The sequence below is a fragment of the Ambystoma mexicanum genome, chromosome 2q (assembly GCF_040938575.1).
Source record: "Ambystoma mexicanum isolate Mex_15411 chromosome 2q, UKY_AmexF1_1, whole genome shotgun sequence".
Lineage (NCBI taxonomy): Eukaryota > Metazoa > Chordata > Amphibia > Caudata > Ambystomatidae > Ambystoma > Ambystoma mexicanum.
This window is the reverse complement of record NC_090924.1, coordinates 1087235902-1087248245: the sequence shown is the minus strand read 5'-3', so window position 1 is coordinate 1087248245 and position 12344 is coordinate 1087235902. Positions and strand designations below refer to the sequence as shown.

The window sequence follows — 12344 nt, the reverse complement described above, 5'->3', positions numbered from 1 at the left end:
GGTTCACATGCAGGACCGTGATCTCAGAGAGTGATGTGTTACATTTATTAGCTGTTGCAAATACCTCTGGAGTTTTCCAGTCAGAGTGGGAACGAGGCTGTGGGCCATGTGCTCTGCGCGCTGTACTGTCGCAGTGAGGCCTGGTCACCAAAATGGAGTGGAAAGGGGGTACAAAAATGGATGCCCCGTGTCCTTTAACATCACATAAGGGCAAGGGACGGGCGCAAACGGCCAAGGTGCCAAACAGCATGTACACTTCAAAAGGGATCCCACGCCCAGGGGCCATCGCTCACATGGCCTCCTCAGACCCCGTGTCTCCAGGCAGACCTCCCCTGAGGCAGGCCTCCCCTGAGGCAGGCCGCCCCCCTGCAATCCACATAAGTGTGTCTCCATTCAGTAGTCTTCCTGTGCCTTATCTGCACGCCCAAGGCCCATCCATCCCACCCCCTCTATCAAAGGCGGTTCGCACCCGGGGATGAGCGCTGGCATGGGGGGGGCTGTGACTGGCACAAATGGCCAAGGTGCCAAACAGCATGTACACTTCAAAAGGTATCCCACGCCCGGGGGCCATTGCTCACATGGCCTCCTCAGACCCCGTGTCTCCAGGCAGGCCTCCCCTGAGGCAGGCCCCCCCTGCAATAAACATAATACCACGACATACACACGTCATTCATTCACAAACACACCCGTTTCTAATACTTTATAAACCACTTGATATGTCTCATGAGAACATCTTAGTGCTTTGCAAGTCAACTCCTGAACCTTCTACCTGAGAAGCACTGAGATCTAGGCTAATCTGCTCGTCACCGTGATATCTGGGACCGCTTCGAGCAAACTCGTCAGTGTGCTACCTGTGGCCATCTACCTGTTCTCCTGCAACATACTGCTCGGCCTGCTGAATCCAACTGTTTGTTGGTCAAGGTAAGGCCATGTATCCTAGTCATATTTCGGTCATTTTTACATTTCAATCTATTTGCTATTACAGTACCCAATAGAGCTATGGTCATTGCTCTCATTGCTATTGACTTGAGTTTCAATTGTTATGCTATAAATAGATCTATTTATTTTCATCTGTGTCAATTGTCATCGAATTCCATCCTTCGGGGGTCCAGTCTATAATGTAAGCATGGTTCCTTTTCGTGCAAGACAAAACAGAAATTTCTGTAACTTATGCAAATACTATGCCGCACATGATGAACTGGTATAGTTCCGGCAACCAAAACAAACCTTGCATTGGGCATGGTATGGTTAATTTACTTTATGACATTTTTATTCATCAAGGTTTTATAATAATCTTGATATTTACTTTTCAGAATTTTCAACAATGCCTGCCTGTTCGATTAGCGGTTGCCCTTCGAAGACCCATGCTAAATCTGAAGGCACTACAATGCATGTATTCCCGAAAACTGTTGATCGAATAAGAGAATGGGTCAGACATTGCGGATATCCACTGGATGAGCTGGAAAGTCCAACAAGTCTTTGAGGACAAGAGGGGTGATCAATACTGCATCTGCAGCCGGCACTTTCTCTCGAACATGTACACCACATCTTGGGTAACAAAGAAGAACAAACGGCGATCGACACGAAAATTGCTCGCAAACGCTATTCCCACTCTATTCATCCACAATCCGCCACTGGTGAGTCAAGTGTCCGTTTTAGGCCTTGCAGTAGTGTGTAGGTAGCCGAATAGATTCATTGATATTTTAGGTGTTGTTTCCATTGATATGAGTATATAGCTTTTTGAATAATCACATTTATCAATATATTATTTTTAGATTTCATAACCCACAAACGAAATCTATCTATGGGCACAGGGAACTGTGCTATATTGCGCATTACTCAAGTATTCTGTCTCCTTACATGGCAATTTTAAATATTGGCATTTCATTATCAAACAATAATTTACCTTTACAACTTCTTGACTATCCCTTGAATCTGAAGCAAGAACATTCTACTTATGTCACGTGCTCGCAGTTATCAACCACTTCTAGCGCGTATCAGGTAATCATACTTGGCTATTCCGCTACAGACTTGTTTTATGCATGTCAAGTAATAGTTTGTATGTATCGTGTGATTATTTTACCAATTGTTTGGTTAGTGCTTTCCAATTGATATACACCTTAGTTGTCGTCCCCTGGTGTTTGTTTTCAGTTATAATTAGTGTTATCTATACTAATGCAAGTACTGTCTTTCAGGAAGATGCTGAAGCGTCCACCACATTGACAACAGCCCTAGATGTTCTTCAGCAGCCCGAGGTATGGATACTGACAGCTCAACTGACCGTGATCATCAGGACTGGAACACTTGTCGTTTGATTGTTCTACACCATGTTTCATTTGTGGTTAGCCGTTGATATGTACCTGTGTGGTCGACCCCAAGCGTGTGTTGTGTTTTCAATATTGTAATCCTTACTAATGCAAATACTATGTTTCAGGCTGTTGTTGAATCGTCAACCCACGTACTTGATGCAGAGCCTGACATTCAAGTAATTCTGGTGGAAGCGGGACCATGCTGATACGAATCGGCGCAACAGCTTTTGGAAGTGCGCACCACATTGACAACAGCCCTAGATATTCTTCAGCAGCATGAGGTATGGATACTGAAAGCTCCATCAGCGTGATCATATAACGCAATTCCATTTGCTATACTTTCTTCCCTATTAACGCAAGTACTGTGTTTCAGGGAGATGATGGAGCTTCCACTACAATCACAAGATCACATTTAGATGATGCAGATGTAAAGAAATCGGAGAAATAAGTCGATTAAATCTGATCATTTTAAAATATTTCTTGATTCTTTTAGATAATGCAACATTTGTGGTTATCCCTTTATATGTACCTGTGCCGTCGACCCCAAGTGTGTGTTATGTTTACGATATTGAAAACCTTACTAACGCAAGTACTGTGTTTCAGGGAGTTGCTGATGCCTCCTCTTCAATACAATCATTCGTGGCAGTCTACGTAGAGCCAGAGGTATGTATACTGACATCTCCATCGAACTAGGTCATCAGAGCTCGAATACTTGTCGTTTGTTACACACAATGTTTAAATCGTGTTTGGCTATTGAGATGTACATGTGTGTTCGTTCTCACGTGCGTTTTACGCTAACAATATTTTGATACACAGTAATGAAAATACTACGTTTCAGGGAGTCGATGGAGCCTCATTCCGTGCTGTCTACGCGGATACAGAAAATATAGTCGTTGCAGCGCAAGAGGAAGGGGAGACATGCGGATACGTATCAGAGCAACAGCGTGCAGATGTTGAAGGTCGAGCCAAAAAAGTTGTAAAGAAAAGAAACCAAAATAAGGTTAGTTACAAACAGTTCATAACTTTAGAATTTTTTTTGTGGTGGGGACTATTATGTTTTTTTCCAGTCAATTGTACTATACTTTATCTTGTGTTTAAACTGAACATCCCTTTTCCAATCTGTCCTCTAGTTACCGATGGGTCTACGAACTATACATACACAGACAGTGAAGCGAATGAGAGATGTTGCTTGCCAGACCATTTACACTATGGAGGCTATGGAGGAACTATTAATTCAGACGCGGCGTGTTGAGACTCGGGATGCTCATGTCCAATGGCCAGAACATGAAATTAATGTGTCTGGAGAATCCAGCAAAGTTTTATTGGACCATTGCTACAGTACGACCGCACCGCCGCAACAACATGATACTGGAAGTATTGAAGATAGCTCTGAAGTAGTCGCAGATCAATTCACACAATCTACACCTGCCAAATAATTGCCACCAAAAAAGCTGTCGACATTGTTGTGTTCTCCCATCAATGTGAGGTAGCAGATGTTGAAATGACAGAGAATGAACCAGCAACAGCATTCACCGACACATCAGAACTTGATAGCAGCGATATTTCTTTCAAATGTGGTGTTTTGTCCTCAACGTCACAGGCCGAATCAACTTTGACGCATGAGGACAGTCTAATGAAAGAGGGCAAATGCATAGTATTCGACAGTTGTTTGATGGATATTATAAGTATGCTGAAATGTGGGCATTCCGTCAGAGGGAAAGTATGTGGGAAGCCATTGATTCATGTGACTCGTCAAAAACAAGGCAGTAATGTCACAATACATGCCGCCTATAGATTACATCATACGTTCTCATGGTCTGCACAACCGATGCTGGGAAACTGCCAGCAGGCAATCTACTGTGTGCAGCTGCATCACTTTTTAGTGGCTCCAGTTTTAGAAAGTTAAAGTCTTTCTTTCAGTTTGTGGGACTCATTTCATTTCAAAAACGCAGTACTACAAATACCAACATGATTATCTGTTTCCGGCCATTAGTGATGCTTGGAAAATTGAACAATTGTCTCTAGCAAGTACATTCGAAGGCAAACGATTCAGGCTAGCTGGCGATGGACAGTGCGACATCCCTGGATTTTCTGCCAAGTACTGCACCTACCACTTTCAGGACATGGATAGTAAGAAAATTGTGAGTTCGGTGGTCGTGCAGATAACACAATGTACATCCTCAGTGGCCTTGGAGAAACTAGGAATTATAAAATCAGTGGAATAGCTACAATCGAGGGGAATGCACATCGACCTCATAGCCACGGACAGACACGTTTCAATTGCCAAGACAATGAGAGAGCAGTTCCCACATATTAAACATCAATTTGACGTATGGCATCTTGCTAAATCAATCAATAAGAAAATCTCGGCTGCAGGGAAAAAAAAAGAAGGTTTGGAAAGTATTTCAGAGTGGTCCCAGCCTATCAGCAACCATCTTTGGTGGAGCTCCAAAACTTGTGAAGGGTCAGTGGAAATACTACTTGAAAATTGGCGGTCACTGATGCACCACTGTACCAACGTGCACCGCTGGTCAGAAAACCTACATTTCCACCAATGTGAACATGGCCCTTTATCCCCAGTGGAGGCACGGAAGAAGAAGTGGTTGAATCCATCTTCACCGACACACAAAGCCATTGAGAAGATTGTTTTCGATAAAACTCTATCAAGAGATTTGAGGTGACTGACAGAATTCTGTCACACAGGAGGTTTGGAGGTGTTCCACAATATGTGCCTAAAGTACAGGCCAAAGCGCTTGCATTTCAGCATACAGGGCATGAGACATAGGACTCTACTTGCCGTCTTGGCCCATAACGAGAATCTCGGCCGTGAACAATCTAGGACTAAGGGTAATGTAAGGATGCCTCGCTACACTAAGGCCTTTTCAAATAGAAGTAAGCAATGGGTGATCAAACCAGTCTATGATGAAATGGAGTTCGACTTTGTCAAAAGCCTTATTGTTGCTGTATTACAGAAGCACAGATGTGGAATTTTGAACGTTTCTGTGCATAGCACTGATCCATTACCACCCAACATTCCCACTGTGCCATGTCCACCCAAAGGAGAGCTGGTTGTGAAGTACAAATCCCGGTTTAAATAATTGTAATACGATTGTCTTTTTCTAAATACATTTTAATGTACAGTGTGCATACAAAGTACGCTAACCCTAACCCCTACCTTCACCATCCTGGGTGCCGAACTACCTGGGTGTCATCTTTGAATTCTCTCTCTATTCACCTCATATTGCTTGTCTATATGTGTATGTATATATTTTTGTTGATATAACTAATTTTCGCAATCTCTTATAAATGCTGGGCACCGAGGGGAGGCTTGCGTATTGCAAATAATAAAACAAACAGACAATAAATCTCACTTTCAAATCAACTGCTCGGGTACTTTATACTTTCACCTGACCTTCCCCAAAAAATTAAAAGTCTCAATAGTTATGGTTCTTTGGGGCTTCAAAGCTTGCAGACAAGGACAAAATTGGGGCCTTAGAACAGGCCAAGCGAGCCGTTGCAGATGGGAGAGAAGCCAGTTCGCATTTGCACATTGAGGCGCACTACATAGATGGATTCGAAACTTCAAGTTCTCACAGATGGCTTTACTACGGGATGTTGCAAAGAAAGAATGTATGCTAATTTCTAGTGAAGGTCAGCGGCTTTGATTTTCAGCTCGCGTCCTGAAGAGGCCCACAACTCGCACTGGCAGTATAAGGTTCTATTGTTTTTTGACCTTGAGAGACAGGGACCATGCAGAAAGAACTTCATTTGAAGGAGGGGTTGAGGGGTGCAATAACGTTTGAGACGATAAGGCAGAAAATTCTGAAACTAGACCGAGTTTCATGGTAGTTCAGTATATGAAAAATCGTTGTCAAGAGCACAGTGGGATTTACGGACTGCATTACGCAGAGACACAATGGAAATTGCAAATATAATCTAAGTAACTCTTTAGACGCTTTTATACCGGAATGAAGAATTAATGAATGGATGCATGAATAAAGAGCTTTGAAAAGGTTTGTGGGATCGTCCTTGTAGCGGGCACATGGGCATGCAGGTCCACATTCCACAGACATGTAGACAAAAAGTTGTTTCTCATTGTGTACCAACCTCGATTTATTTAGTTAGTTTTCGCATTGATTTTAGAGCCGAACATACTCCATTGCACTATACTTGAAAGCAAATAGTTTCAGCTCAGCCGTAATAAATAAAATGAATAATATTAATAAAGATCGGCTGGCGAGACTAATTATACATTTTATGTTTTCAAAATAGGTATATACTCCCATTTTGCCACTGTCACCAGTTTCAGACACCGGCAGACGGTTTCTTCAGCCGCCAGCTGCAGCTTAATGTAAACAACTGCACCATTCTGATGATCTTATGGGACGATCACCAAGGGCCCATATGCCCTTACGCCCTTACGCGGTACTAGCGGCTAGAAGCAAAATATCAACCTTTACGCTGGCCTAGTGCCTACTTGATGGAACAGCCTTGCGGTTCAACGTGCAACAAAAGTGCTTCTTTGAACGAAAACCAACACCCTGTGTACCATAAAGGAACAGCGCGTGACTCACGATAAAATGTTAAGGATTTGCGGATAGAGATAAAAGAAAATAAATGACTTTCGGAGTTCATGTGGCAATTGCAGAATATTCTATAAACATTTAATGTCAAATAAATGTACTTTACCAAATTTACCGTGTTGCTGTTTGATTTTAAAGTACAGTTTCATATTCCGAATTGTGGCGCGCTGTGTTGTGAGCTGATCTGTGTTGGTTTCCGGGTTCTGTGTGAAGTCGCGTAGAAGACAACTGGGCGCGTTTGCCTACGCAGCACAGAAACGTCACGGAGAGAGGCGGGGAATATGAATGTTTTGATAATGTCAGGCTCAGGGGCGGGGGATATGATTTAGTGCCGCAAAAGCAGGTCAGCCAGGGCGATGGGGGAAATGATAGGATTATGACAAAATGGCAGCTCCCTGGTGCCTGTTTTCACGTGTGTTTAATGGACGAAAACTCTGGTAAGGTCCATAGGAACTTTTTCTAAAATCGAGCGACTTAGGCTTAAAAACACATGGCCGACCCGTAGGGGCAATAAAACCTTTTGACTGAACCATTCCTTTAATGATTTGTTTTTCTGTCGAGCAGTAAGGGGCCGCCCGCTCCTTCCCTGCCACAGAATACCGAGTGGATGCGCTCAGAGGCCTACACAGTTGGGGGTCAGGGCCCAGTGCCCAGCAAGGTGCGCTCCGTGCTCGCAGCACAGGCTTTCCTCCTCTCACGTACCTCACAGTCTCCTCAGGGGCGCTTCCACTGGACTGCGTCAAGAGTCGGAGAGGAAGCAGTATGAATGTGCTCAGTGAGGGGACGGTCAAAACTGCCAGACTGAAGGGCCGTGTCAAGCGGCGGAGAACAGGGAACGTTCACTGCATCTCCCACGGGAAGAATCGATTACAGTGCAACTCTGCATTACAGTGTACCTGAGCACAAGCTGATTAGGAGCAGCACGGACGACCCTCACCGGCATTCAGACTGGCACCGGCATTCAGACTGGCACGTCTCCACACTATATGAATACATGTTAGGACGCCGTGTTGTGCCATGCTGGGGTTCGACGACAGCTGGGCTAGAGAGAGAATTCACCCACAGCCCCTTTTCTATTTCTTTAATAAAAATGTCTTTGAGAGTTGGTATGTTCTTGAGACCATCTGTGACACGAAATACCAGTTTATTCTTAATAGGGCTTCAAGGAGCTTGCCAAGAAGCACATGCAATCACTATTACAGCATGTTAAGATTGACATAGAGACCACTTGATAATTCTACAAGGCCAAAACGTGCACATGTTGCCTTAAAATCTTTAAATGGGGTCAATCTCTGAGGCATGAAGCACATTAAGCACGCTAGGATAGGGGACCTCGGAAAACATTCCAAAGAGTAGAGTTATTAGCAGCAGGCGTCGGCAACATAGCAATGAGCCCTGGGCAAGATGGAATACTTGGGTATAGTCATATGCACCATAGATAGGATAGCAGCAATTTCATAAAGGTAACGAAGATCCAAAGCAGTGCAAGGTGGGTTGCCTCGGGTTGATAAATTAAAGAATTTCATTTATAAAAACATAGCATGAACATGCGACGCATTAGAAATAGTCGACAGGATAAAGCTGGCACCTAGATGGGTCAGTTGACTGGCAAACAAACAGTAGCACAGAGTAAAAGAGAAAACAATTTGTATACTATCTCTTCAGCCGCGAGGTTGTTAGTTTATGTCTAGGATGTGCGATCTCGATAGTCCCTCGATAGTGCCTCTTAATGCTTGTGGAGGTATGTCAGGTCAGTCTGTGACCGGACGGGCCGAAGAGTAGTGGCCCTAGGTCCTTCCAGGTCCAAGACGGGACCAAACAGGAAATGCCTTTTGCTAGGGAAGCCCATTGCTTAGACCTCCTACCAGTGGGAGGCCTGTGGGTAGGACTTTGATACTAACATGCAATTTCAAGGACCAAATACCTCCACTTTTGTGGATGTCACTGGAAGGGCTGCTGGTCTTCTGCCCTGGACATTTTTATCCACACAACCTACATGTGTGCTGACCCCCCACGCAAAATAACTTTCCAAAATGATTTCTTCTGGTCTTTAAATCTGTTTATGGGCTACCCCTCTGCACTCCCTCCCTACACATAAACTTGCATATCTTGATGGGTATTGTTAGAACGGATTTCTAAACTCTGGCCTGGTGGACAGATGTTTAGGAGGCCACCCTTGTTAGATGAACAGGGGCCACTTCTGGGAAGACAGCCAGACTGATTCACAGTAGCTTGGAGAGTGGTAAAGACAATCTCAGGGGGAGGGAGGGTGATCAAGGGTCTCCAATGAGCACACACAGTGAAACACTGAGATTTACAACTAGACAGCAGTATACAAAAATATGCTATTTATTATAGGCCCTATAACACATCCAAATAATGAAACGTTCTAGCAAAACACCACACAAGCAACACACTTTGTAAAATATATATACAGTTACCATCGTGCGATAAAGTTAAAAATCCCCCCAAAACCAATATAACACAGACAGCCTTCAGAGATGGCAACCCTAACTTTAGAAGTGCATCCCTGAGATGTATGGAGCCTTGTGAAAGCGTGCAGTCATTCGTAATGTTCTCAAAGTGCTTCTTTGCATGCAAATTTTGAAGGGGGAAACAGGCTCCAAGAGTAAGGATAGGATCTGCTACAGTGAACAAAGCTGTTCCTGACTCTGAGGGCATTAGGGAGCGAATACTACCCATGCCAAATGAAGGTCCAAATGAACCTTCTGTCCATAAAAGCGATTGGATGAACAAAGGGCCACCGGTAAGTGACTTTACTAAACACCGACCTTAGCTCTGTTTTGGACCAGACTTGGGAGGTCTGGAGGTGGTCATCAGAGGTACAATTTCCCACCCTCGGTTAGGTTCCCAGATGCATAGGCGCTGAAGGTGTGGACACGGGTCTGGCATGGGACAGGAGCTTCTTCTCATGGATCGAATGAAGAAAACACAGATGCAGCAGGCCTTAGATCACTGGAAGAAACGCAAGAAACCCACCTTCAAAGACCATCACTGTCACACAGTGACACAGGGGAGCCAAACTCTTGCGGTTTGACACAGCATCCTATCTCGCAGCCCAAAGGAAAATTCGTCAGGAAGGTGAATCATTGCATAAGCTGGGATTCCCCAAAGTCTTGGGACGAAACTCAAAAGAGTGACGTTCCTCCATGGCAACCATGGATCGAGCTGGACAGTCCCCTGGAAGGTCCAGGGACACTTCCGAACATCACCTGCAGGGTTACCAGGAGACGGCAAGAGTGATTTCTCCCACCACTCCACGGGTTCAAAGCACCTTCACAGGTCTTCTGAGATCAAGCGCAAAGCAGGGCTCGACCGGAACAGCAGGATTCGGGGGCCAGCACTCTTCAGTGCATCTCAGAATGGTCCTTTGCTCGGCTCTTCAGGATACTTGGTTCCTTGGTCATATCCATTTGGAATCTGCTGGAATGAATGCAGGACCTCTCCTCATATCGACAGTTAAGCGAGTGCTGAGGCCCTGCTCACCAATGGGAAGATCTGCTCCATGCATGCACAGCAGAAGTGGTCCAATCAGGGACCAATAAAGTGGTCATGCCCACCAGGCACCCTGGCACCAGTAGTATGGTTTAGGACCAGACAGTCCCAACCCACTTCCTGGGTACCCACACATGTGACCTGCATGAATCTGCAAAAGAGTTCGGCTTTCGCGGGCAACTGCATGCCCAAATAACAAAGTCCCAGCCCGGGAAGGGCAGGGGGAAGATCAAAGAACATGGCCAAAGGGACAGACAAAATATCTCGTGGCATGACCATGTTGGACACTAACCACAGCCAAATGCCAAACAGGCTTGGTAAAAAGTTATATAAATATAAGAAAAGGCTACTGCTACCACCATTATGTTTCAAGGCATATTTTAAAACCACCAAACATTTCTTAAAAAGGTGTCTAGGGCCGGAAAATACAATGGCCCCCATTGCATGATACTGTAAGGTACGCAATGATAAAATGTTACTAGAAAGTGGCAACAAAGTCCCTTTGAACATAATGAGCAAAAGCCCAGTGGAATGCAGCTGAAGGCTGTGCTCCACTGTAAAAAGTTAGGTTAGGATACAAAACAAATGCAACAAGTTTGGGGGCCCATGGACACAGTCCATTGTCCATGAACTATGGACTTCAAGTGATGTTCCTGGCCATTGCATCTCACCCTTGAGGATTAGGCTTTGGATGAACTGCAGCTATTTGTATGTACTTTAATTTTTTATTTAACCCCAATTTGCTAATGAATGGCAGGCATTTTTGGGCAGTCCAAACTGAAAGCTTGCATCAATATGCTTGGCCACCTAGTTCACATATCCATCGCCATGCTAGACTACTGTAAAGCACCTAGCAAGGAGAAATTCCTGGCTAACCCGCATTACTTTTTTTGTAATGTGCACAAGTATATCAAATACAAATAAACCTAACGGGTAGCAAACAATGTAGGTATGTTTGCTGGAATGTAGAACTCGGTTATGTTTCTTGTGGTTGTTGACCTACAAGAGACCCAGATCATGGAGAAGAATGCTTTTTTGCAAGCAGGAACGTTTCATATCATTGGGATTTTATGGACACAGAAACTATTCTGGGATTCATTTGATAAAATATTCGACATCTTTTAAACATAATTAAATGGGAACAAATGGCTCTACTTATAGTTTCTGTATGCCTGATCAAAAATAAGGTGGGCTCTCTTTAAAACCCGTTACAAAGTAACACTGGGACAATTCTAGAATCCCCTGCATCAGCCTGAGGCACTAAAGATGTAGAAATGCACAAGCAAATTAAGAGTACAATGATGGCTCCCACTGACCCCAAAGGGAACACATCTTTCAAGATGGATCACAGGCAGATTTACATTAGCAACTGAAATAAGGGCATGGGGGGTAACAACCTGCACAAGGATAAGGTAACAGAAGAAAAGGTACGGATTGGAACCGCATAGCAAGTTAAGTAATAGAGGCATGGAAAATTACCTTCATAATGATTCAGGTTTCTTATTCATTGCTTCTCTTCCTTTACAAAGTGCTGGGAACTATGTGTAAGCAGAAGATCATACTGAAAACGGTTTCTTAGGTAGAAGATCATACTGAAAAGTTTTTTAAAACTAAGCTATGGTTTTACATATTGAAAGGACCCTTAACACATGAACAGGGTGCCATGCTGCTCCCTCCCCCAACCTCCCCCATCATCCAATCACCAGTTCCCAAAGGGTTTTACACCAAGCAACTGACATTGTGACCTAACATATGGCAAGGGAGGGGGAGGGGGAGTGGGTTGGTGTTGTGAAGGAGGGAGTGGAAAGGACTTAAAGGGCTAATAGTATGTGAATCACCAAAAAAGTATCCTTTTTCTGTTTTGTTTAATGTTTGTGCCTTCTACAATTCTTGGGACAGATCTACATAATGGAAGTACTAGGAGAAGGAGAATGCG

At 44.1% G+C, this 12344-nt stretch overlaps 1 protein-coding gene across 4 annotated transcripts in view; it reads right to left on the bottom strand.

Annotated features, from left to right (window-relative positions):
• ANKIB1 (ankyrin repeat and IBR domain containing 1) overlaps nucleotides 1-12344 on the bottom strand; it is a 2153692-nt gene that overhangs the window by 2132747 nt on the left and 8601 nt on the right. The window contains exon 1 of one of the 4 annotated variants that reach the window (XM_069648431.1): nucleotides 11888-12108. The exons of the other annotated variants lie outside the window; for them this stretch is intronic. The gene's annotated coding sequence lies outside the window, so the exon portion shown is untranslated. Of the gene's footprint in view, nucleotides 1-11887; nucleotides 12109-12344 lie in introns of those variants that run through there. 4 annotated transcript variants of the gene reach the window in all.